Raw genomic sequence first — 26,185 nt, forward strand, 5'->3', positions numbered from 1 at the left:
TGGGGCAATCTGGTCACTGCAACCTCTGCTTTCCAGTTCGAGTGATTCTCATGCCTCAGCCTCCCAAGTAACTGGCACTGTAGGCACCCACCACCATGCCTGGCTAATTTTTGTATTTTTAGAAGAGATGGGGTTTCACCCCACTGACCAGGCTGATCAGAAACTCCTGACCTCAGGTGATTTGCCTGCCTCAGCCTCCCTAAGTGTTGGGATTACAGGCGTGAGCCACTGCGCCCAGCACTATTCCTGTAATTTTATCCTGAGTGCTCATGTCCTTTGTCTCTTTGAATTTACTATATTGGTTTATTGAATTGCAAGTAGACAAGTCCCATTAAGCATGATTCTTACATTTCCAAGATCATCTCATTACTCCATTCAACCCCAAATTAGCATGCCATTTATCCCCTTGTTTCTGAACCCTCTTCACTTAATAGTCTCATAAACATCCATCCATCGCGAAAAGGACTCAAACTGTTCTCACTTCCATTTTTGGTTGATTCATTGCTATCCAAGTAATGATTTGTCTGCGGGAGTCATTAGTAGAGAAATGTGCTCTTAAATTTATTTTTATAGTTGGATTCTGCTAGTTTATATATATATATATCTCTCTCTGTCATTCTCACATTGCAACAAATGACTGTGGGTTCCTGTCTTAACCTAAAATCTAGGTTAGAAATTTGGTTTTATCTGAATAAGATATTAATAGATAATGTGAGAAAACAAATTAACTTACTGAAACTTTTCTCAGCTAAGAATGACACTCATAGTCAAAAATATGTATGTAAGCAAGTGGAAAACTGGAGTGTAAATATATAAACTCTTAAAATATGTTTAGAGACAAGATTTTTCTTTTTTCTTCTTTTTTAGTAAAGTATATTTGGTATGGTTGGAATGATTATGTCTCCTCCAAAATTCATGTTGAACTTAAACCCCAATGTGATAGCATCAAGAAGTGGAGTCTTTGGGAGATGATTAAGTCATGAGGGAGGAGCCCCCTCATGAATGAGATTAGGGACCTTATGAAAGGGCTTGAGGGAGCTACCTAGCTCAGTTTTCTTCTTTTGTTTTTCTGTCCTTTCCACCATGTTAGGACACACTGTTCAAGGTCCCATCTTGGCAGCACCCAAAACATGACAAAATTAGTTTCACTTGTTGTTGAACTTCATATAAATGGAACCATTCAGTATGTGCACGTTTGTGGCTGGTTTCTTTCATTCAACATAATCCTGTGAGATTTAGCCATGTTTTGGGTACTGGTAGTTCTTTATTTTTCTGGTTGTGTAGTTTTCCATATTTCATTTATTACCCTTCTATTTTTATGTCTACTCAGTATCTTGTGGGGTCTGTTGTCCTTTTTAGCTAGATTGCTATTGAACATCTTCTTATCGATGGAGCTTAGGAAATTTTTGGAAGACAAAAGCCTAATAAATTCAAACCCTCCAATCTTAAGCCAAGCTTCCTTCTCACGCCTGCTTCAGTTGCTCTTCTTCATGTGGTATTTTTTTCCCTCACAAAGCTGATGGAAATTAAGAAACCCAAAAGTGGTGGGGCACGGTGGCTCACACCTGTAATCCCAGCACTTTGGGAGGCCCAGGCGGGTGGATCACAAGGTCAGGAGATCAAGACCATCCTGGCTAACATGGTGAAACCCCGTCTATACTAAAAATACAAAAAAAATTAGCCAGTCGTGGTGGTGGGCGCCTGTAGTCCCAGCTACTCAGGAGGCTGAGGCAGTAGAATGGTGAGAACCCAGGAGGTGGAGTTTGCAGTAAGCTGAGATAACGCCACTGCACTCCAGCTTGGTGACAGAGCGAGACTCCATCTCAAAAAAAAAAATAAGAGAGAAAACCAAAAGCTCTTCATCATGTTATCAGCTTAGGGATGCTTGTCATCTGAATAACAGGGTAGATATTTATAATCTGAAATGTTAAAATAACAATAGCAAACACTTAAATAGCAATAACTGCTGTTCAAAGTGCTTTTTATATATATTATTTTCCTCAAAACAACTCTATGAAATAGACACTATTATTGTCATCCCTACATTTTAGATGGAGATATGGAGGCACAACAAGACCATGTAACCTTGCCAAGGTGATAGAGCCAGGACTTGAACCTGTGTTTTCTGGTTTTAGAGCCTGCACCCTTCACCACCACACCATATTGTGTGGCATGATACTTCCTGTGGTTAAAGTGTTTTATTAGCTTGGGAGCATTTTCTGAATAATTCAAATCTTACAAATTTGCTTCAAAGAATACAAGTAAATTGAAATGGATGATCTAATATAGAATGTGTGGCGTTCATAAATAAATTATAGGACTCTCTGGTTTTAAATAATAATTATTTGCTTATCTTGTGACTTTTGTCGGCAGGGCTGTAATGTGCTCGCCTCATTTTCCTTCTCTTCAATAGGAGGAGATGGGCTCAGAGACAAGCACAATTTATCAAAAAATCTCATCACACTTTCCCTCACCATCTGGAAGCTGGAGATAGGTTTGTGAAATCTTGGTTGAGAAAGAGTTGAATGCCACTTGTAGCATAATGAGTTTTAGAAAGATGGTTTTACCAGCCAGTTATATTGCACAGAGTCCTGCACATTTTGGCAATTAATATATGTGATCGACAGTTTTCTCACAAAGATTATCAGGGTTCTAAAAGAAATTATCTTCCAGTTGCATTCTGCTGCTAAAGTGCTATATTTCTTTGTAGATGAACTAATTAATTCTTGGTCACTTGTTTTTCATTAGATATTTCTCTGCTTCTTTGTGCTGTGCTTTATGTCTTTTTATGTCCAGCCCCAGGTTTCTTTTCCTAACTGCAAGAAGATCATTGAAATTTTCTCTGTCTCAAACTCCTGGGCTCAAGTGATCCTCCTTCATCTGCCTCCTGAGTAGCTGGCATTCCAGATGTGCACCACTGGACAGATACACACATATATAACAATACTTATAGACACACAAACATCCACATATAAACACAAACACACAGAGACATACACATATCCACACATACTCATTAGATACACATTTACACACACAAACACACATGTGCACACACACACATATGCACACCTTGTTTCCATCTTCCTCTCAGGACTTGGGGCTCTCAAAGAGTGAAAGAGTCTTGTACCATGAGTCCAGGATCAACTGTGCAACCTTGCCCAAGTGTCTTCCCTCTTGAGATCTTGTTTATAATAATAAACATCCTTGCCCATCAATTAGGGTTATTTTAAAGATAAAACAGAAAGGATAACAGAGTGACGGCATGTTGTATAGCTTCAAATAAAAATTAACCTTGACCAAAAAGAGGTCTGGCCTTTGTCCTAGACTCCTGGGAGGTAATCTGTTGAAACATGTAATGCCTAACAGGGGTATCTTTGCCTGGGGGTCTTGGGTCATAACGGATAGTCTAATAATGAGATTTAGTGTGGGATTTAGCCAGGCCAGGAAAACCGACTAAGAGATTTAGAGTCTGGACTTTAGGCCACCCCTGGAAGAACTGGAAACTCAAAACTGAGAGGATCCACGTGGACAATCAAGCATGCCTCTGTGATGAAGCTCCAGTAAAAACCCTGAACACTGAGGCTTGAGGGAGCCTCTCTGGCTGGGAATACTCCATGTGTATTGGCACATAGGAAAGCCAGGAGGGTAATGCACTGCCAGACTGAGAAGACTACAATAAATACCTAACTCTTCAGTGCTCAGGCATTGAATATCCATAAACATCAGGAAAACATGTCCTCACCAAACAAACTAATTAAAGCACCAGGGACCAATCAGAGAAAAACAGAGATATGTGACCTTCCAGACAGAGAATTCAAAATAGTGGTTTTGGAGAAACTCAAAGAAATTAAAGATAACATAGAGAAAGAATTTGGATTTCTATTAGATAAATTTAACAATGAGATTGAAGTAACTAAAAAGAATCAAGCAGAAACTCTGGAGATGAAAAAAGCAATTAACATAATAAAGAATCCATCAGAGTCTCTTAATAGTGGAATCGATCAAGCAAAAGAAAAAAAATTAGTGAGCTTGAAAACAAACTATTTGAAAATACACAATTAGAGGAGACAAAAAATTTAAAAGAATGAAGCATCCCCACAAGATCTAGAAAATAGCCTCAAAAGGGCAAAGCCAAGAGTTATTGGCCTTAAAGAGGAAGTAGAGAAATAGACAGAGGTAGAAAGTTTATTCAAAGGGATAATAACAGAGAACTTTCCAAACCTAGAGAAAGCTATAAATATTCAAGTACAAGAAGGTTATAGGACACCAAGTAGATTTAACCCAAAGAAGACTACCTGAAGGCACTTAATAGTCAAACTTCCAAAGGTCAAGGATAAAGAAAGGATCCTAAACAGCAAGAGAAAAGGAACAAATAACATACAATGGAGCTCCAATACATCTGGCAGCAGACTTTCAGTGGAAACCTTACAGGCCAGGGGAGAGTGCCATGATATATGTTATGGGCTGAAGGAAAAATCTTTTACCCTAGAATAATATCTCCAGTGAAAATATCCTTCAAACATGAAGGAGAAATAAAGACTTTCCCATACAACAAAACCTGAGGGATTTAACCAACACCAGACCAATCCTACAAGGAATGCTAAAGGAAGGTCTTCAATCAGAAACAAAAGGACATTAATGAGCAATAAGACATCATCTGAAGGTACAAAACTATAGTAATAGTAAGTACACAGAAAAACACAGAGTATTATAACACTGTAATTGTGGTGTGCAAACAACTCAAGTAGAAAGACTAAAAGATGAGGCTGGGCACGGTGGCTCACACCTTTAATCCCAACACTTTGGGAGGCCGAGGCGGGTGGATCACGAAGTCAGGTGATTGAGACCATCTTGGCTAATACGGTGAAACCCCATCTCTACTAAAAATACAAAAAAAAAACCAAAAAACAAAAAAAACTAGCCAGGCATGGTGGCACACACCTGTAGTCCCAGCTACCTGGGAGGCTGAGGCAGGAGAATCACTTGAATCCAGGAGGTGGAGGTTGCAGTGAGCTGAGGTGGCACCACTGCACTCCAGCCTGGGTGACAGAGCAAGACTCTGTCTCAAAAAAAAAGAAAAGAAAAGAAAAAAAAACCTAAAAGATGAACCAAACAAAAATAACAACTACAACAACTTTTCAAGGCATAGACAGTACAATAAGATATAAGTAGAAACAACAAAACGTTAAAAAGCAGAGGGACAAATTTAAAGTGTAGAGTTTTGTTCATTTTCTTTTTGCTTGTTCGGTCCTTTATGTAAGCAGTGTAAAGTTATTAGCTTAAAACAATGGGTGATAAGATAGTATTGCAAGCCTTGTGGTAACCTCAAATTAAAAAAAAAAAAATATACACACACAAAAAAACAAAAGCAAGAAGTTAAATCATACCACCAGAGAAAATCACCTTCACAAAAAGGAAGGCAGGAAGAAAGGAAAGAAGAAAGAGAAAACCACAAGCACCAGAAAACAAATAGCAAAATGGCAAGAGTAAGTCCTTACTGATCAATAATAACCTTGAATGTTAATGGACTAAACTCTCCAATCAAAACTGTTATGGAAAGAACTATTATGGAAAGCAGTTCTCCCCATCCCCACCCACATCATTTTTCATCAACTCTAGATGATGTAAGAGCCCCCAAATGCCTTAGGTTTAGCATTCCTTGGGGAGAAGTCCCTTCTTGCTCAGAGTGTAAAGACAAGTAGTGACACTGTTTCTGCCTAATAGACCTTCAGTCTCCAGAGTGGAGAATCTGCCTTTGTGTGGGGTCTTAGTAAGAAAAGCTAGGATCCAGATCGGATCCTCTCTGGCCCTGCTGCAGCCAGGGAGTGCACATGTGACTTAGACTCAGCCAACCAAATGCTCTTTCCTTGCTCGTGGAAATTTGAGTGAGAAAGGCGGGGAAACAGAGATGGCTGTAGTACCACCAGAGGTCGTGGGGTGGGCAGGCTGAACCGTTTCTGTTAAGAGACTGTTGTTGTGGTTCTTGGGGCCTTCCTCTTTGTTTCTCAGTTATTAACTGTTCTCAAGCCTGATCCATCAGCTTCCTTCTATTCTGTCACTTCCCTGTCTTTCAATAAGTCCCTTTTACTTAAGTTAGCCAGATTAGTTCTCAAGCTTTTAACCAAGAATGCTTCCTGGTGGAACTGAGCCTCTCTCACCCCTGTGGTTTGGCCAATAGAGAAAGGAATGTCTTGGGGGAGCAACCTTGAACTTGGCTTTGTTTCCAGGCTTGCCTCACTGTGGCAGGCTGGTCTTAGAGTACTGCCTCGGCTACCAGGGCCCTTCTCAGTAGGATCGTTATGCCATATATTGGTCTTAAGTGTGACTTTCTCTGTCTCATGTAGGATAGTTGACACTGGCAAAGACCAGCCTCCCAGAATCAGACACAGAGGAGACGGCTTCTCTAGGACTCTTCATGACAAGCTAGTGCCAGTTCTTGTGGTCAAGGGTTGACATGGGTTAGGAACAGAGAGGTAAATGAACTCTTGGGCTGCTGGAAAGTTCCAGCTGTGCATCCCCAACCTCCCCGGTATCTTTTCCCTTTTGTGTAAATTTCCATTACTGGTAAGAATGGACATGTGGGGAAACCCATCTTTGTTAATAAAATGTCACCCCCAGAAAATCACTGGAGGGGTTATGACCTGGAGTTCTGCTTAGTGCAGACTTCTTAGGCTGACTTGGAGGTGGTGCTGTTTGCATGTGGTCAGTCTGGACTAATAAAGATGCTACCAGGGTAGTGGATAAAATTCACTAGCTAAACTTCACTTTGCATCTCTTTTTTGGATTAAAGAGGTTAATTAGTGAAAAACAGGTGAATTCCACTTCTTTGGAGTGGTGCAGAGGATTTTCTTTTTTTTTCTTTTTTTTTTTTTTTTGAGTCGGAGTCTCGCTCTGTCGCCCAGGCTGGAGTGCAGTGGCCGGATCTCAGCTCACTGCAAGCTCCGCCTCCTGGGTCTACGCCATTCTCCTGCCTCAGCCTCCCGAGTAGCTGGGACTACAGGCGCCCGCCACCTCGCCCGGCTAGTTTTTTGTATTTTTTTGGTAGAGACGGGGTTTCACCGTGTTAGCCAGGCTGGTCTCGATCTCCTGACCTCGTGATCCGCCCGTCTCGGCCTCCCAAAGTGCTGGGATTACAGGCTTGAGCCACCGCGCCCGGCCGGTGCAGAGGATTTTCTAACACAAAACTCAGACGCTATAAAAAGACAAGATTAACAAATTTGACTGCATAAAAACTTCAAATTTCTATAGCAGAAAACAAACAGCAAACTGAGAAATAGTAGCAACAGTTGTGACAAAGAGATAATTTTCTTAATATACAAAGAGCTCTTACAAATAAATCCAATTAAAAATGGGAAAGGACCGGGCACTGTGGCTCATGCCTCCTGGCAATTTGGGAGACCAAGATGGGCGGATCACTTGAGGTCAGGAGTTTGAAACCAGCCTTGCAAACATGGTGAAACCCTGTCTCTACTGAAATACAAAAAATTAGCTGGGCGTGGTGGTACATGCCTGTAATCGCACCTACTCGGGAGGTTGAGGCAGAATAATCACTTGAACCCGGGAGGTGGAGGTTGCAGTGAGCCGAGATTGCACCACTGCAGTCTAGCCTGGGCAACAGAGCAAGACTCTGTCTCAAAAAAAAAAAAAAAAAAAAAAAAAAAAGGCAATCATTTCACTGCATGTGCCTCCAGTAATTGCTCTGTGCAAAATATACAACTATTCCATCACAGACCATGAAGGGTGCCTCTCTCCATTCTGAGATTTTCCACTTGAGTTTCTAGGCAGCTTCTCACCTGTTTTCAAGCAGGGTTGGGGCAACCATTTCTTCAACAGCGCCAGTCCTAGGAACACCAAGATACAGGCCAACCTCCCACTCTCCGGCACCCCATGCTGAGACTGACAAGTAAGCAACATGGTGGTGGGTACTAAAATGGAGAGTCAGCCAGGTGCATCTGTAATCCCAGCACTTCGGGAGGCTGAGGAAGGAGGATCCCTTGAGCCCAGGAGTTCGAGGAGACCCTGGGCTCAAGCGAGGAGTTCAAGGAGAGAGATAAATATAGATATCTATAGATAGATAGATAGATAGATAGATAGATAGATAGATAGATAGATATAAATATATAAATAAATATATATATAGAGAGAGAGAGAGATCTTGTTTCTCTCGCGCACTCTCTCCGTGTGTGTGTGTGCGTGTATGTTATTTCTTTCTTTTTTTGTTTTTTTTTTTTAAATAAAATGAAGACGTCCAACAGCTGTGCTGGAGCAGCGTCTCTGCCTAGGGAGGTGATGACAGGGCAGGCTCCACCAAGGAGGAGCTGAAAGAATGGGAGTTCCGCGGCAGAGGAGGTGGGCAGAGCCTTTCTCCAAACACAGGTATACCACGTGCGAAAACAAAGCGGTGTGCGAAGGCCGGGTGCATGTGTACAGCTGCAAACTGGAAAAGAGACGCCAGGCTTGGGCGATGAGGGATTTTTCCTGCATGGATTCCCTTCCTGCCCAGGGTCCTCTCTCGCTGGTCGGGGGCGCCTAACAATAATCCTTGCCACGGGTTCGCAACTGAAAACGACCTTCCAGTCCGTCCTTCCACATTTCACTTTTTATAGACGAATATACAGAGGCCTTAGAGAAGTGAAATGGCTTGCCTCGGGTCACAGCTCTGGCCAACACTGGGGTCCTGACGGCCAGTTTGCGGATTTTCCTGCCTCTGGCCTGCGGGCACTGCCCAGGCTATCAGCCCCAACCCTGCTCCGGGGACCGCGATCGGGTTTGTCTCCGGGCGGACTACGTCTCCCACAATGCCTTGGGCCCAGACTCCTTCCCCCCCCCCCGACGGGTGCTGTCTCAGCCAATAGAAAGGCAGAATTCCCAGGGCCCTTCTCGGAAGCCAATGAGCGCGGCGGTGGGCGGACCTCTCCTGCCCAGGGTTCCCTGTACCCCACAGGCTTGAGTGCCAATGCTTGGGGCGGGCCGAGGCCGGGGCTGCTTTTGCACACAGAGCATCCGCTACTGCGGGACGTGGTCTCCCTAGAGGTGAGCCGGAGAGGCAGGCCTTGAGCAGCGCGGACCCCGTTCAGTAGCCCGAAGCGAGGGAATAGCGGCTCTGGAGCCAGCTGCCGGCAGCCCTGCTTGGGCTGGGGCATCTGGGTCACACTTCGTCTCCCGCGGGCCCGGGCAGCGTCGATTTACGCGCCCGGCTACGCCCCGAGAACAGTCCCCGACGCTTCTCCCTGGTTGAGAGCTCCTTGCGTCTCCTACCTGGAAGCGCAGACTTTGGACGGGAAGAGACATTGGACGACATCCCGCGCAACCGACGCGTTTTACAGATGGGGAAACTGAGGTTCAGAAGGGACGTGTGGGCCGGGCGCGGTGGCTCAAGCCTGTAATCCCACCACTTTGGGAGGCCGAGACGGGCGGATCACAAGGTCAGGAGATCGAGACCAGCCTGGCGAACACGGTGAAACCCCGTCTCTACTAAAAATACATAAAAAACTAGCCGGGCGAGGTGGCGGGCGCCTGTAGTCCCAGCTACTCGGGAGGCTGAGGCAGGAGAATGGCGTGAACCCGGGAGGCGGAGCTTGCAGTGAGCTGAGATCCGGCCACTGCACTCCAGCCTGGGCGACAGAGCGAGACTCCGTCTCAAAAAAAAAAAAAAAAAAAAAAAAAAAAAAAAAGGAAGGGATGTGTGATGCCCCAAGTCAGACGGCAAATTAGCTGACCGGGCAGTTTTCCTAGGCTCTCAAGTAGGAAGGGTTCTCTTACACCATATGCCACTGTTTCTTCTAGTCATTTGAGTAAAATACATGTTGAGTGCTTCCATTTTCCTACTAGCTTTTTCTTCATCTTTTTTCTCTTTTTTTCACCTTTTTTTCCTACCTTTCCCCCCTTTTTATTGAGGAGGTCGTTATCTGAGTCTTTATGATGTAGTAATTTGTAAAATTTTTTTCCTTTTTGTAGAGATGGGGTCTCAAGCTGTCGCCCAGGCGGGTCTTCCACTCCCGGTGTCAAAGGCTTGTGAACCAGAGCAACTCCATCTTGAATAGGAGCTGGGTTAAAAGAGGCTGAAACCTACTGGGCTGCATTCCCGGATGGTTAAGGCATTCTAAGTCACAGGATGAGATAAGAGGTCAGCACAAAATACGGCTCATAAAGACCTTGTTGATAAGGTCTTTATGGCCTTATCAGTCACAGTGGCTGATACGGCCTGATAGCAGTGAAGAAGCCGGCCAAAATCCACCAAAACCAAAATGGTGACCAGAGTGACCTCTGGTTATCCTCACTGCTACATTCCTACCAGTGCCATGACAGTTTACAAATGCCATGGCAACATCAGGAAGTAACCCTATGTGGTCTTGAAAGGGGGAGGCATGAATAATCCACCCCTTGTTTAGCATATCAAAAAATAACCATAAAATTGGGCAACCAGCAGCCCTCAGGACTGCTCTGTCTATGGAGTAGCCATTATTTTATTCCTTTACTTTCTTAATAAACTTGCTTTCACTTTGCACTGTGGACTTTTCCTGAATTCTTCCTTGTGTGATATTCAAGAACCCTCTCTTGGGGTCTGGATCCGGACCCCTTTCTTGTAACACTGGCCTCAAGCCACCTTCCCTCTTCAGCCTCCCAAAGTGCTGGAATTACAGGCATGAACCACAGTGCCTGGCCTAAAAATAATTTTGTATTGCTTTTATAATATTTATTTAAAGTCGTTTGCAATTTCCACCGCTCTCAGTATTTTGTAGCTGCCATCTGGTTCTTTTTTCCTGTGTGAGTCCATTTTTAAAGGGAATTGGGGACTTACTGTGTCTGTGGTTTTTCTGCCCTGCTGGTTTTGTGTTTATACATTATTTTCATTTCATATCAGAAGGATTATCTTAAATCATTAGTGATTAATCTTTGTGAGTATAATTTTTAAAATATTTAAAAATACATATAGTATAATGCACAGATCTTAAATTTCATGTTTGTTCTTATGCAACCATTGCCAAATCAAGATACCGAAAATTTCCAGCATCCCAGTTGACTCCTTTGAGCCCCGTCCCTGTCATTACCACCCAAAGGTAGCCTTTATTATACCACAGTTTCTGATACGTGCTACTATATGGATGTGCCGTAGTTTATTAACCATTCCCCTACTGGTGGATTCTTAAGGACTCAATTTTTTGGAATTAGAAATAATGTGGTTTTGTGTCCTTGCAAATACATTTCTTTTTGCAAAGATGGGTTTTTGTTGTTGTTATATATAAAGTTTTCGTGCCGCAAAAGACATAGCACTCGAATATAAAATTTTCTTTTTGATTCTCAGCAAGGCAAGTTACTTCTATAGAAGGGTGCGCCCTTACAGATGGAGCAATGGTGAGCACACACTTGGACAAGGGAGGGGAAGGGGTTCTTATCTCTGACACACATGGCCCCTGGTGCTGTGTCGTTCACCCATTGTCTAGGGTTAGACCGCGCAGGCTAAACTAATTCCGATTGGCTGATTTAAAGAGAGTGACAGGGGTGAGTGCTTTGGTGGGAAAAAAATGGTTATGCAAGGTGGAGAATGAGTCAGGGTGGAGCAGGTAGCAGGTAATCTGAATGAGTCAGGGTGGAGCAGATGATCAGAATGAGTCAGGGTGGAGTAGGTAATCAAAAAAGTTGCTTTACAAGGAAGTTAAGTTTAAAAGTAGAAGGCAAAGAATTGAACATACTGACATATTGATTCTTTGAAGATAAATTTAGAACTTAGAGCTAACATTTTTAAGATAAACTACTGAGGGGCCAAGACTGGATTGGAGATGTATGAGCATGTCTGAAACTTCATAAAATAGATAATAATGGAGTTGAGATAATTGTCTTTCTTCCAATGAAGCTCAAAGTGCTTTGACATCTGATCCATTGCTAATCCTTAAGATGCCCCCGTAAGAATATAAAGATGAGTGTTACTATCTCTGTTTATTCGGTGGTCACTGAGATTGAGTGACTAAGTTGCATGTTAGGTCAAGGTCACGCAGTGCAAGTCGGAGCTGACTTAGGAGAGTCCTTAGTATTTCAGTCGGGTTTTTCTGGGGACTTTGCATTTCTGATACTTTCTCTGGTGTTTTGGAAGGAACAATGCTATATGTTTTGTGTTTGTGATTCTTTTTTTTTTTTTTTTTTTTTTTTTTTTTGAGGTCGAGTCTCACTCTATTGCCCAAGCTGGAGTACAGTGGCATGGTCTTGGCTGACTGCAACGTCCACCTCCCAGATTCAAGTGATTCTCCTGCCTTAGCCTCCTGAGTAGCTGGGACTACAGGTGCATACCCAGCTAATTGTTGTATTTTTAGTAGAGACAGGGTTTCGCCATGTTGGTCAGGCTGGTATCGAACTTCTGACCTCATGATCTACCCCCCAGAAGACAGGGGGCACAGATTTGGCCAGTGGGATTCTCCAGCTCTAGAACTGAGGACTTGGCACTTTGTATCATGTGTCTGTACAATTCGACTTCATTCTTTCATACCAGCCTTCTCCATGTGGTGGAGGTACATGGCTGCTTCCAGACATCATCACTAGAATAGAAAGCTCTTCCTCCCTGTGGAACTCCACTTCAGAATTCTGGGGAAGGCCTCTGATTGGTTTAGCTTTCATAGCCTCTTTGAACAATCACTAAAGACAATGCTTGATGCAGGTAATTAACCACATTCCTGCCCTATGACTGGAACAGAGAGATCAGGGGTCCATAATTAGAAGTTCGCACTAGAATCACATGTTTAAAATGGAGAAAGGTAGAGAGAAACAATTGATGTTCAACAAAGCCTGTATATGGAGGCAAATATGCCATATTTCGGTATTAATAAGCCTATGGGAAGAAAGAATCTGGATATCATTTGGTTTCACAAACTAACATACCATCAAAAGTGAAAACAAAACAAGATGTATCAACAAATATTTATATGGTTTTAAATGAGCAAAGCTTGTTTATTCCTGATTTTTGACCACTCACTGGCTTTCTCAGTATGCCACTGACACTTTTGTCTCTGCATGTGGAGGTCTTTCTAAATTTGTCTTAGTAATATCCCTCCTAGAGTGTTTCCTAGTATATGCAGGAGATAAAGAATTACTATATACTTCCCCTCAGCATGAATTTCTTCATAAGCTGGATTCCAAAGGGAATACTGCATCCATTACCAAAGTTAAAATACATGAGTCTACAGAGCTACACTTTGAAAATATTTAAAATACAAAAAGATATGTGCATGTATGTCTGAATGCAAATGTGTGTGTATGTGTATTTGTGTATGTAAAAACTCTGCTGTAAAATGAAAAATAAAGGCCTGAGTATCCTAGATAGTTCAACAACTCTTAAAGGAAAAACATACACCTATTAAATTTGACTTATGATGTTTATTTTGCCTGCATTGTGAAAATGTTGATTTCGTTGGTCATAGTAGTTGGCCAATGACAGCAATTTCAAAATCATCCCTGGATAGTTGGCAGCCCTGCCAACCATTTCTACAGTTATGAAAATATTCCTCTTTATACAGTGTTAGGATGTACTGCTGCATTTTTTCAAAGTTCAATTTCTTCGTTTTTCATAAACTAATGAAAATAACTTTTTAAAATTGCTCTTCACATTTTTACTGCAGGTATCACTACAAATATGTATTATTTAAGCCTATCAACTGACAGCATATTACTTTTGTCAAGAAAATTACCAATAATATTTGTAGCAAATAAGAAATAAATGTAGACAGGCAGACTTATGATGAAAACTTACATCTTTGTTTGGGTTCCCCAAAATGCAGACTGAGATAAAGACTTGATTACAGATGGTTTATTTGGTGATCCCAGGAACTTCATGGGATAGAGTGAAGAAAGGGAGAGAAAGAAAGGAGAAAAGAACGAAGGGGGTGCCTTAATTAGTAGGTCCCATTTTCCTAAGCCACTGGGGCTCACTTCCACTGGGGAGCCTCTGAGAAACCGTGTAGAATACGCCTCAGGAGGAATTCACTGAGGGATGGGGAAGTTGGGAGTGCTTATCTTCTAACTCTTGAACCTTATTGATTAAAGGTTGACCTTGGGGGCACTATGCCCTCAGCACTTCCAGGCTACTCTCACCACGGGCTGAGAAGGGCCTCAGCAGAGAAGCAGAGTTACGGCACTCGTGGTATGAAGATGTCAGTGTGTATGGACATGTTTGCAAGCTGCAGGGGAACTAACAGGTGGGCCGTGGGCAGGGTATCAGTAGTGACTACCATGTTCGTTCCTTTCATGCCCACCCTGAGTTTGCTTTGTTACTGACATTTCAGGGTTGTAGCTGGCTGCAATCTCCAAAAATGATTGAAAATAGAAGAATATGTGGAACAAGTTACAATCTTCACTGCTGCCACTAGTCCCAAGGCTATAATCTATACTCATCATCCCTCTGCTCCACCACCTCTTCTAGATTTCCCGAATCCTTGGCTAGCACTTCCACTAGTCATCGTTGCTTGCTCAGTGAATGACTGCACCTTCAATTCTGAGTGGTTGAGCCTTGATTACCTTGCCCTTGTCAGGCCATGGGATGAGAGATATTGTTGCAGCCTTCTTTAGAAAATACAACCTGCCACATCTCTCACAGCAAGAGCTATGCTGCCCTGCTCAGGGCCTGCTGAGACTTGTTCCTAGTTTTTGGAATAGACGCAATGGGGGCAGGCAGTGGCAGACCTTGAAGCAATCTTGGAGGTGTCTGCTTCAGAGGAGGACTGTGTAGAGTCTCTAGGCAGTGGGAAGCTGTTCTCTTCAACTAATGGGGTGCAAGATACTTCTAGACTGGAGGGTTCAGGGAATGTAGGGGTTCAAGGTTCTCAAACATGTCTACCCAGATGCCTGCCTGCACCCCAGTGGTTCTAGGGACCGTTTCCTTCCTCTAGGGCTTTGACTTTTACATCAGAGGCCTGCTTGGACTGTGCCTTCAGTCGGCTTTGTAGTTCTGTTACTCTTGCAATGAACCCCTGAGTGTCATTTTTTAGAACATTTTTTCCTGGTTGTAGGAAATGGAGTTTTTTTGTTTGTTTGTTTTTTGAGATGGAATCTGGCTCTCTGTTGCCCAGGCTGCAGAGCAGTGGCATGATCTCGGCCAACTGCAACCTCTGCCACCTGGGTTCAAGCAATTCTCCTGCCTCAGCCTCCCGAATAGCTGGGATTACAGGCGTGCACCACTATGCCCAGCTAATTTTTGTATTTTTAGTAGAGACGGGGTTTCACCATGTTGGCCCAGGCTGGTTGTGAACTCCCGACCTCAAGTGATCCACCCACCTCAGCCCCCCAAAGTGCTGGTATTACAGGTGTGAGCCACCACGCCTGGCTAAGGAAATGGAGATCACTTTAAATCCTTCCAAGGAGGCCTTCTGGCTTTCACTGCTATGCTGTGAATGGATAGTTGGATGATATAAACCTGTCTTTCTTTTTTCCCAATTCTTCTAAGGCAGTTAACAAGAACAAGACAACTCTTCAATTCCTGTGACTATCACAACCCCACATCCTTCAGGAGGATGAGCACTACTGCATAAGCTAAGCTTCTCTTTCACCTTTACCTCATCCAAGTACACCATGGGTCAAGTGTAGGTATGGAATCTTCGAAGTGCCAGGGTTTGTCACCACCTTACTCACCACCACCAGTGGGGTTTTTGTTGCCACCATACCATTGAGAATATACTTTCTATAGTCACTTCCAGTACCCGTTACCTTAATTTGAGTTCTTCCAAAATCAAACCTTGTGACAAAGCTTTGGATACAAGAGTCTCTCTTGGAGAGGATCCCAGGTAGAGCAAGTGAGTGAGTGTGGAAAGTGAGAGAGGTGAAACAGAAAACTGAATTGATGAATGGGTTATTATTGTGGGCAATTTGGGCTCATTCCCATTTGGGACCTCTGAGGAACCACACAGAATGCCTTATAATAGTCCCACCAAGGTATGGGATGGTTGGATATTAATCCACTGATCCTCATCCTTCATGGGTTGAGGGGTGTTCTGTCCCCAGCAATTCTAGGATGCCTTGTGAAGGTTGGGCAAGCTTTTGTTGTACTGGAGGAAATCCTCAGTCAGAGAAGCAGAATGAGGCAGGTGCTTGAGTGGGCAAGCCGTCAGCATGCTTAGGATTCCTAAGTTCACTGCAGCTGCAGGTCAGGTCAGCTCAGTTCAGGGGACATGGGGAAGGGCATCAAGACAGTCTGCTACCTACTCTTCAGTAATTCATATGGAAAAATCAGGAGGCAGTGCCTGTTAAACATCGTGGACTGAACACATGTGTTTATCACAGCTCCATCCTGAAGCATCTCTGAAATGACTGAAAAGGAATAAAAACAATCTTATAAAAACTGGAAGGATAAAGAGAACAGAAGAGGCAACAACAGACAAGAACTAGCAACAAAATGCTGGAAGATGGAAGGCAGATGGGTGAGCGGTAACAAAGTTAGCAGAGCAACAAGAAAGTTTGCTTTGCTGTGAAAAATATCAGAAAACAAAAGCAATATAGGGTGTTTGTAGCAGAAGCTGTCCCTGCTCTACCTATGTCATCTGGGATCCCTCTGCCATCTCTTTGTAGACCAGCTGGATTCCAGTGTGCATTCTTTCACAGAAGCCAGCATTCTGCTGGAAGGTGCAAGAGAGCCAGAAGCGCCTGAGAATTTGTGTCCCTTCCCTCCCGGCACAGCCCTTAACCAATGACTGATGAGGGTGGGGACAGACATACTCCAGCTCTTTTGCCATCTCACTGGGATGACTTTGAGGTGTGACCTATGATGTTCCCTGGGCCCTCTGCGGGAATGAATCAAAATTCCCTTCCGTGGGACTTGACTTGATGTTGTACCCTTACGTGGCATCTTGCTACTCCTACTTTCTCACTTCTCTCTTTTCCCTGGGAATATTTCCTAAGAAATCACTTTCATGTGCATTTTCCTCTAGTGCAGCACTGCTTGAAGATACTTCTGTTTCAGTGATGTAGGAGTGTGTGTGTGTGTGTGTGTGTGCGTGCACGTGCATGCACTGGGTTATCATTTAACATGGATTTCTTATCGTGAAGCCAGTTTGAAAGCCACTGTTCTATACCACATTAAACTGCCTGTTTGTTCACTGAGCTGGAAATTTTCCTTGATGCCCCAAAATAAGAACTGTCGATCAGATTCCAAATCTTACTGCTTATTTGAGCACAGTGACTTAAAATATATTAAATAAAAATGTAGGCTGGGCACAGTGGCTCACACCTATAATCCTAGCACTTTGAAAGGCTGAGGCGGGTGGATCACTTAAGGTCAGGAGTTCGAGAGCAGGCTGGCCAATATGACAAAACCCTGCCTCTACTAAAAAAAATACAAAACATTTAGTCAGGTGTGGTGGCATGTGCCTGTAGTCCCAGCTACTCAGGAGGCTGAGGCAGGAAAATTGCTTAAACCTCGGAGGCGGGGGTAGCAGTGAGCTGAGATTGCACCACTGCACTCCAGCCTGTGTGACAGAGCGAGACGTTGTCTCAAAACAAACAAACAAACAAACAAGTATTAGTTATGGCTCTAAAGAACGAGGTCAACTTTGACACAATTGGCTGGTCTGGTCTTTGACTTCTTGGGCAGCCAACCATGCTAAAAAGCTTTCAAAGTCCAGGCATCCCTTTAAGATTGATAAATGTGGCATAAAGGTTGTGATAGTTTGTTGGGAACAGACCCCCCAAAATCTGGCCATGAACTGGTCCCAAAACTGGCCATAAACAAAATCTCTGCAGCACTGTGACATGTTCGTGATGGGCATGACACCCACCCTAGAAGGCTGTGAATTTACCAGAATGAGAGCAAGGAACACCTGGCCCACCCAGGGCGGAAAATGGAAAACCGCTTAAAGGCGTTCTTAAACCACAAAAAATAGCATGAGCATTCTGTGCCTGAAGGACATGGTCCTACTGCAGATAACTAGCCAGACCCATCCCTTTATTATGGGCCCATCCCTTTGTTTCCTGTAATGAATACTTTTAGTTAATCTATAATCTATAGAAACAGTGCTTATCACTGGCTTGCTGTCAATAAATACGTGGGTAAATCTCTGTTTGAGGCTGTCAGCTCTGAAGGCTGTGAGACCTCTGATTTCCCACTTCACACCTCTGTTATTTCTGTGTGTGTGTCTTTAATTCCTCTAGCGTTGCTGGGTTAGGGTCTCCCCGACCGAGGTGGTCTTGGCAATGGTTGATTGTTAATTTTTTTGCAGGCTAGCAGAAACAAAAAGACCAAGTTTGCCTTATAGCAGAGCCAGAAGGTGTGCCTGACCACAGGGCAGGATAGTCACCTGGGGACTCTGGCCCTTGGCTTGGCTTGGATGGAGAGAGGTGAGGTGTACAGAATTGCTTTGCATTTGCCCCCAAAGACAAGGTAGTTAAGAGAAGGGAAGATAACACACCACATATTCACTAATAACCAGTGAAACCTAGCAAAGAGGTCACACAAATTTCTGTCAGTCAGATTTGTGGGGATCCCGGGGCAGGCCTGACTGCCAGAATCGGTCGGAGGCCATGAGTGGAGGGCTGAGAACATCATTTCTATAAGTACAGTGGAGATGAAATCTGGAAGACATTGCAAAGGAAGGGGCAGGAGACTCATCTTCCCAGGAAAGCCGTGGGATCGTTGGCATTACGTGTGTCTGTTGATAAACCTTATTTGTCAGTACATGACGTAACACTGTCTACATGTTTAGAAAAGAGCAAAAATATGTTGAAAAATTGATGGAATGATTAAGACACAAGGAAGAAGATCTAAACTCATCAAATTTAGGACGGAGATGACTGTGAGTTAAGAATTTACAGGGGGCTGGGTGTGGTGGCTCATGCTTGGAATCCCAGCAGTTTGGGAGGCTGAGGTGGGAGGATCACTTGAGGCTAGGAGTTTGGGACCAGCCTGGGCAACATAGTGAAGCCCTTTCTCTACAAAAAAAAAAAAAATTATCTGAGCTTGGTGGTGCACACTCGTAGTACCAGCTACTCAGCGGGCTGAGGAGGCAGGATGACTTGAGTCCAGGAGTTGGAGGCCGTAGTGAGCTATGATTGTATCACTGCGCTCCAGCCTGGGTGACAGAGTGAGAACCTGTGTCTGAAAAAATAATAATAATTTTTAGAGTCTAATATTGTCCCGAAGAAGAGCCTGACTTTCTGGTGGGCATGGATATTCTGGACTCCCTGAAGGTGTGGTGGAGCGTGGGGAGTAGGTGCTCATCAGCACCACCAGGGTCTCTGTTAAGCAGAATACTGTGTATGGGTATCAATCCCTGCAGGGGAATTCTGTGTACTTATTAATCCCAGGGGAGAACTCTAAACACTCACCAACGTCTACTACTACTAAGGTTCCTAGATCTAGCAGTTTTCTAGATCTAGCAGGAGGTTTTGCCCAAACCCAGCTGCCAGTGTTGGTGAGACACGGCACTTGGGCAGCATGTCAGGCAAAGCAACTTAGTACTCCCAGACAGGCAGCAAGGGCCAAAACAAGTCTAGGATCCATGATGTGCTGGCCCCCAAGGCTCAGGGAGGCTGCCCACGGTAGATGCAGACTTATCTGTATGTGCCCTACTTTGCACCTGATATAGTTTGGATATTTGTCCCCTCCAAATCTCATGTTGAAATGTGATCCCCAGTGTTGGAGTGGGGCCTAGTGGGAGGTGTTAGTGTCATGGGGGCAGAGCTCCCATGAATGGCTTCGTGTCCTCCCCATGGTAATGAGTGAGTTCTCACGCTATTAATTCACATGAGATCTGGTTGTTTAACAGAACCTGGCACCGTCTCCTTTCTCTCTTGCTCCTCTTATGTCATGTGACATGCTGGCTCCCCTTTTGCCTTCTATGAGTGGAAGCTTCCTGAGGACCTCACCAGAAGCTGAGAAGATGCAGGTGCCATGCTTCTTGCACAGCCTGCAAAACCATAAAACAAATGAACCTCTTTTCTGTATAAATTACCCAGATATTCCTTTATAGCAACACAAACTGGACTAATATAGCACCACAGCTGAGGCACCCTGAAAGCATTCTGCTCTGGTTTTATACCTCAGAGGCCACTTGGGTTGCTGAGCCAAGCAGTGCAGGCTCTTCTAGGAATGACAGAGACGAAGCCTGGAGTATTCTGGGCATTTCCTCCTCATCTCAGCACGTTTCATTCTCCATACATTCTGCCCAAGAACTGCAAACAAGAGAGGGTCAGACAAGGCTATTTGGGGACTTGTCCTCCTGTCTGGTTGAAGGATCCTTCAGCACCAGCTGCCTCTCTCTCCTGGCTCCATGTTCAGTCTGCTACTTTCTGATTATTACTCCAGGTTGGAGGGATGGCTCATGGACAACCCTTTTCTCATCACTGGGAGGGCATGTTCCCCATTGAAACTTAATCCACTGAGTTGAGACTCAGTCAGTATCATGTGCGTTTAGGTTGTGGGAGCCAGTTTTCAGCACCAAACTCTCTCCAAGGTGTGATATTCAAACTCCTGGCTGAAATAACACATATAATGGCTTAGCGCTGTGCCCAACAGATTCTAGGTGTTTGGTGAATAACGGTTGTTATTTGTCATTAACTCTAGATGCCAAAGCCTATTGAAAGATGTGTAATTGAGAAATCAGTAAGAATGAAATCCAATTTTAAAACTTTCAGGCCAGGCACGGTGGCTCACACCTATAATTCCAGCACTTCGGGAGGCCAAGGCAGGTGGATCACATGAGGTCAGGAGTTCAAGACCAGCCTGACCAACATGGTGAAACCTCCTTCTCTACTAAAAATACAAAAATTAGCCAGGCATGGTGGCACATGCATGTAATCCCAGCTACTCTGGAGTCTGAGACAGGAGAATTGCTTGAACCTTGGAGGCAGAGGTTGCAGTGTGCTAAGATTGCGCCACTGCACTCCAGTCTGGGTGACAGAGTGAGTCTCTGTCTCAAAACAAAACAAAACAAAAAATTTCCAATAGTTTGTGCTTCTATAACATGTCATTAACAGCCCACATGGGAATTTGAGAAATACCGTTATTCGCATCCGAGAGGGATGTAACTGGAAGCTGTGAAGATTAACATCTGAGGGCACAGAGAACAGGCTCAAGTTTACTGTTATGTAGCCCTCCTCCTAGTTCCTGTGTCCCATTGGAGGTGCCCTGAAATCTTTTTTTTCTCTAGTCTGTGAGCCACCCACCATTTAGGTCTGTATGTGTCCATTTTAAATAAAATTGCATTCCCACTATGTAATTTCCCCATTGAAAAACGGGGGCACACAAAGCCCTGTTGATCTCATCAAATCCTGATTAGTGGCCCTGCTTCTTGCAACTCATGGAAGAAGATATTTAAAATGAAGTCCTTGTTTATACATATATTTTTTTTTTCATTGTTCCTGCTTTCCAATCAGTTTAGGTATAGGATTTTATTGATTTCAGTGTGCATTTATTTGGATGTTAGTAATGAGAGGATTTCACAAAATGGGATAGAGACTACCCAGAAACATACTCATCCTAGACTCTTAACTGTCCTTGCCCTCCCATCCAAGCTTCTCAGATTGACTCCTTCTAATGTGTCAAGATTAAACCAAAACCTTACCTATTGAGAACAAAAATAGTTATTAAGGAGCTGAAGCACATCTTTAAACAAGTTCTGAAGATTACCTTCATTGGGCTTAGTTTACACCCCAGGGTAAAAGTAGGGTCTGATCTTTGTTACCGCCTGAAATATTCATCCATGGCTACACGAACGAAGCGGGAGGCAAGACCACTTCTATTGTTTAGATAAGGGTTTCCAAAATAATTGTACTGTTTAAATAACACAGCTTTATGGTCACAGGAAGTCGTTCTTAAATTTAAATTTATATATAAATTCCTTTTGCAGAGAGGCTCATTTGAGACAATAAGAGAACTTTAGATAAAGTTAGGTAGAGGAAAGAGAAATAGAAATACAACTTTAAGGCCGGGCGCGGTGGCTCAAGCCTGTAATCCCAGCACTTTGGGAGGCCGAGACGGGCGGATCACAAGGTCAGGAGATCGAGACCATCCTGGCTAACACGGTGAAACACCGTCTCTACTAAAAAATACAAAAAACTAGCCGGGCGAGGTGGCGGGCGCCTGTAGTCCCAGCTACTTGGGAGGCTGAGGCAGGAGAATGGCGTGAACCCGGGAGGCGGAGCTTGCAGTGAGCTGAGATCCGGCCACTGCACTCCAGCCTGGGTGACAGAGCAAGACTCCGTCTCAAAAAAAAAAAAAAAAAAAAAAAAGAAAAGAAATACAACTTTAAGAAGAAGAATGAAGAAAAGCAAGACTTTACTCAATGATTTCTATAACTGAACGATGGTAGAGAACAGAGTGCTATGATATTTACATTCCATTGACTATTCTAAAAATGCTGTTATAGTTTTGTTTTAAAATCAATATTTATTTTTTATTTATTTTATTTTTTTGAGTCAGAGTCTCGCTCTGTCATCCAGGCTGGAGTGGTGCTTGGATTACAGGCATGAGCCACCATGCCTGGCCTAAAGTCAATATTTACAAGACTGCAAATTATACCGCTAACAACTACTTAATCTTATAGAACTTATAGTTATCAATCTAGCAATGTGTGTCTGTGAGGCAAAGGAAGGTGGGGAGGGGGCACATAGGTTTCTAAAACTCTTTTGGAGGTACCCGAGCCAAAAAATGTTTGGCAACAGCCATTGTGGGATTTGGAGGCTTAAGTGGCAGAATCTATCCTCACTTCCCTAAACCTGCGTCCTGCAGTACAGTAGCCACTAGCCATGTGTGGCTGTTGAGTGCCTGGGACACGATTAGTGTAAAGGAGATGTGCAGTAGGTATATAAAATGTATACCAGGTTTCAAAAACTTTGCATTGGCCAGGTGCGGTGGCTCATGCCTATAATCCCAGCACTTTGGGAGGCTGAGGTGGGTGGATCACCTGAGGCCAGGAGTTCATAGATCCTCCTGGCCAACATGGTGAAACCCTGTCTCTACTGAAAATACAAAAATTAGCCGGGCGTGGTGGCAGGTGCCTGTAACCCCAGCTACTCGGGAGGCTGAGGCAGGAGAATTGCTTGAACCCAGGAGGCAGAGGTTGCAGTGAGCAGAGATCACACCACTGTACTCCAGCCTGGGTGACAAGAGCAAGAATGCATCTCAAAAACAACAACAACAACAACTTTGCATTAAAGGAAAAAGAATGTAAAATATCTCAAATAATTTTCATATTGGTTACATATTAAATGATAATATTTTGGATATATCAAGTTAAATAAAACATATTATCAAAATTAATATCACTTGTTTCTTTTGCATGTGGCTCCTAGAAAAATTTTTTTTTTTTTTTTTTTTTTCTTTTTGAGACGGAGTCTCGCTCTGTCGCCGGGGCTGGAGCGCAGTGGCCGGATCTCAGCTCACTGCAAGCTCCGCCTCCCGGATTTACGCCATTCTCCTGCCTCAGCCTCCTGTGTAGCTGGGACTACAGGCGCCCACCACCTCGCCCAGCTAGTTTTTTGTATTTTTTTAGTAGAGACGGGGTTTCACCGTGTTCGCCAGGATGGTCTCGATCTCCTGACCTCGTGATCCGCCCGTCTCGGCCTCCCAAAGTGCTGGGATTACAGGCTTGAGCCACCGCGCCCAGCCAGAAAATTTTTAAGTACATATCCATAGGTGGTTTGCATTTGTGGTTCATGTGATATTTCTATTGAACAGCACTGTGTCTAACAAATGTTTCCCAGACCTCAGAAATCCCTGTAACTCTTCAAGATTTTTGCAATATCTGCTATTACTGATGGTAATATTATGAAATTATTATTTTTCACTTTATATTGACTGACATTTTAAAGTTATTTTAAAAGGAAGCTATAGATCATGGGTTTAATATATTAGCTCAAATTGTTAATACACATTAAATATATAACTCTTGAAATTTAAAAAAGTCTCTCCCTCAGCATACCTCTGAAACCATGTTATGTTGCAGTAATAACAGGGCAACTATACACTGGGAAATGTTGCCCTGAACTGAGGAAAAGGGATTCAAAGGGAATTTCCTTGGGTGGTGGAAGCTCTTGGCCCACTCCTGAGCAGTGCTATTCCTGGCCACCAGAGGACTGGCCACCAAGAGCCATGGCCTTGGGAGCAGCTGTGAGACAGTAGAACCTGAACTTCAGAGAGACAACTCTAGTAAACATTGGCTTAGACAACGAGCATCTCAGTGGCAATCAGATGGACTGAATAATAAAGATCTTTCTCTGTTTTCCATACATCCCAAAAGCAGCGCCCCAACTCCCCAAAGGAAAGATTGCCCCACCCTGACATATAGGGTTTGAAGTCAGGTTAAATTTGATTTAGAAAAATAATGTGAGTCTTACCCCCAGGATTGTGCAATAAAATTCAGACCCCTTAAACATGTCTGCAACATGGGTGCCATGATCCCCATATAGATATCAATGAAGCTCAGATGTCCTAAGTGACTTCCCCAATGTCATTATAATTAACAAATGACAGCCTGCTGGCTCCTAACCTGGAAGCCTTGTTATACCCATTTTACAATAGGGCACCACGGACACAACAGAGATACGGCCCTGCCCTCCACACGCTTGGGAGGTGTGGTCCCAATCTAATTGGGACGCCAAGTATTTTCCTCTATTATGTATTAGGAAAACACCAGAAAATATTTTCACTGCAAACAGAAATCCAATTCCTGAAAAATGGAATCTAAGGCCACGTTCAGCATCCTTCTGTTCCCCACAAATACATTTCTTGTTATTTGTTTAAATTTAATATTTATAGAGACAGGGTCTCACTATATTGCCCAGGCTGGTATCAAACTTCTGGCCTCGAGGGATCCTCCCAACTCAGCCTCTCAAAGTGCTGGGACTACAGGTGTGAACCATCACTCTCAGCCATTTATTTTATTTTAATATTTTCCTCTGACCACAGGATGTGATCATTTGGCAGCTGTGGTAACAAGAGCCCAGGCTGAAATCTGACAGACCTGGCTTCCAAATCCTAACTCTGCCCTATGACTTTGGGGAAATACTTAACCTCTCCCTATGCAAAAAGGGAAAAGTTGTTTTAAAATTTAGAAATAATGTCTGCAAAAGGGCTTGGTAAATATACCTAACTAATAATATGATGATCATAGAAAATAATCATTCCTTATTCTTCTCTTTCCTCAAGATCATCTATCGACTTTAATACAAAACAAGAGCAAGCCTTTCATCTAAGGAGCATAAAAAGGCTAAATGGAGTTTGTGTGGCTGCACCTGTCTGTTTGCTTACTTAGTGTCACCATTTTCCTAGAATCAATATGATTATTCGCCTGTGGACATAGTTTCCTAGCAACACACATCTTGAACCAATTCAGGTAAATTTCCTCTATCACTTATAGTCACCTGGCTTCTGCATCAAGTGGCTCTTCGCAGGCCTCCGTGAATATTAGTATTATGCCTGCTTAAGGGAAATGAGCAAATGTTAAGCTTATACACCACCTTTCTCTTGGGATTTTATGATACGAAGCAAAGAGCCATCAGCTGAGGCTGCCACAGTCTCTTTGAAGGCTTGGGTGGGCACAAAGCCTTGAAAACAGAGCAGAACAAATTTATCTTCAGGGTTTCCTGATCATGAGGGAAAGGAGTAGTCCTTATTCAACAATCATTGTTAATGATCAGGAGATAGACCCAGGAAATAATCTGATTTTCCTACACAAGGGTCTAACCTGGTCTTCCCGCTGAGAGCAGGCTGGCAAGCACCTTTAAGGCAAATGACAGTCAAGTTATTGCCAAACCTCTTAGCAAATAATGTATGATTTTTCCATGTTTTAAGTGCAAATATTATTTATTTTAAATTCCCTTTATCCTTCCAAGACTGATTAAAAGAAAAAATTGGCCGGGTGCCATGGCTCACGCCTGTAATCCCAGCACTTTGGGAGGCCAAGGCGGGCAGATCACGAGGTCAGGAGATCGAGACCATCCTGGCTAACATGGTGAAACCCCATCTCTACTAAAAAAAATACAAAAAATTAGCCAAGCGTGGTGGCGGGCACCTGTAGTCCCAGCTACTTGGGAGGCTGAGGCAGGAGAATAGCGTGAACCTGGGAGGCGGAGCTTGCAGAGACCGTGCGCCACTGCACTCCAGCCTGGGCGACAGAGCAACACTCCATCTCAAAAAAAAAAAAAAGAAAAAATTATGTTATTTGAATCCCTACAGGCAGGACCTTCACTTTGATATTCATTCAGTGGGTTT

At 43.6% G+C, this 26,185-nt stretch overlaps 1 protein-coding gene across 19 annotated transcripts in view; it reads left to right on the plus strand.

Annotated features, from left to right (window-relative positions):
- Positions 1–26,185, plus strand: part of LOC105490980 (dynamin-1-like) — a 65,069-nt gene that overhangs the window by 18,130 nt on the left and 20,754 nt on the right. For 5 of the 19 annotated variants that reach the window (XR_011626320.1, XR_011626321.1, XR_011626322.1 and 2 more), the window contains one exon: positions 25,121–25,307. The exons of 6 other annotated variants lie outside the window; for them this stretch is intronic. The gene's annotated coding sequence lies outside the window, so the exon portion shown is untranslated. Of the gene's footprint in view, positions 1–8,250; positions 9,037–9,960; positions 11,359–12,158; positions 12,281–14,034; positions 14,187–14,273; positions 16,401–25,120; positions 25,308–26,185 lie in introns of those variants that run through there. 8 more of the 19 variants (XR_011626314.1, XR_011626313.1, XR_011626316.1 and 5 more) reach the window with 8 other exon arrangements.

The sequence above is a fragment of the Macaca nemestrina genome, chromosome 7, assembly GCF_043159975.1.
Source record: "Macaca nemestrina isolate mMacNem1 chromosome 7, mMacNem.hap1, whole genome shotgun sequence".
Classification (NCBI taxonomy): Eukaryota; Metazoa; Chordata; class Mammalia; order Primates; family Cercopithecidae; genus Macaca; species Macaca nemestrina.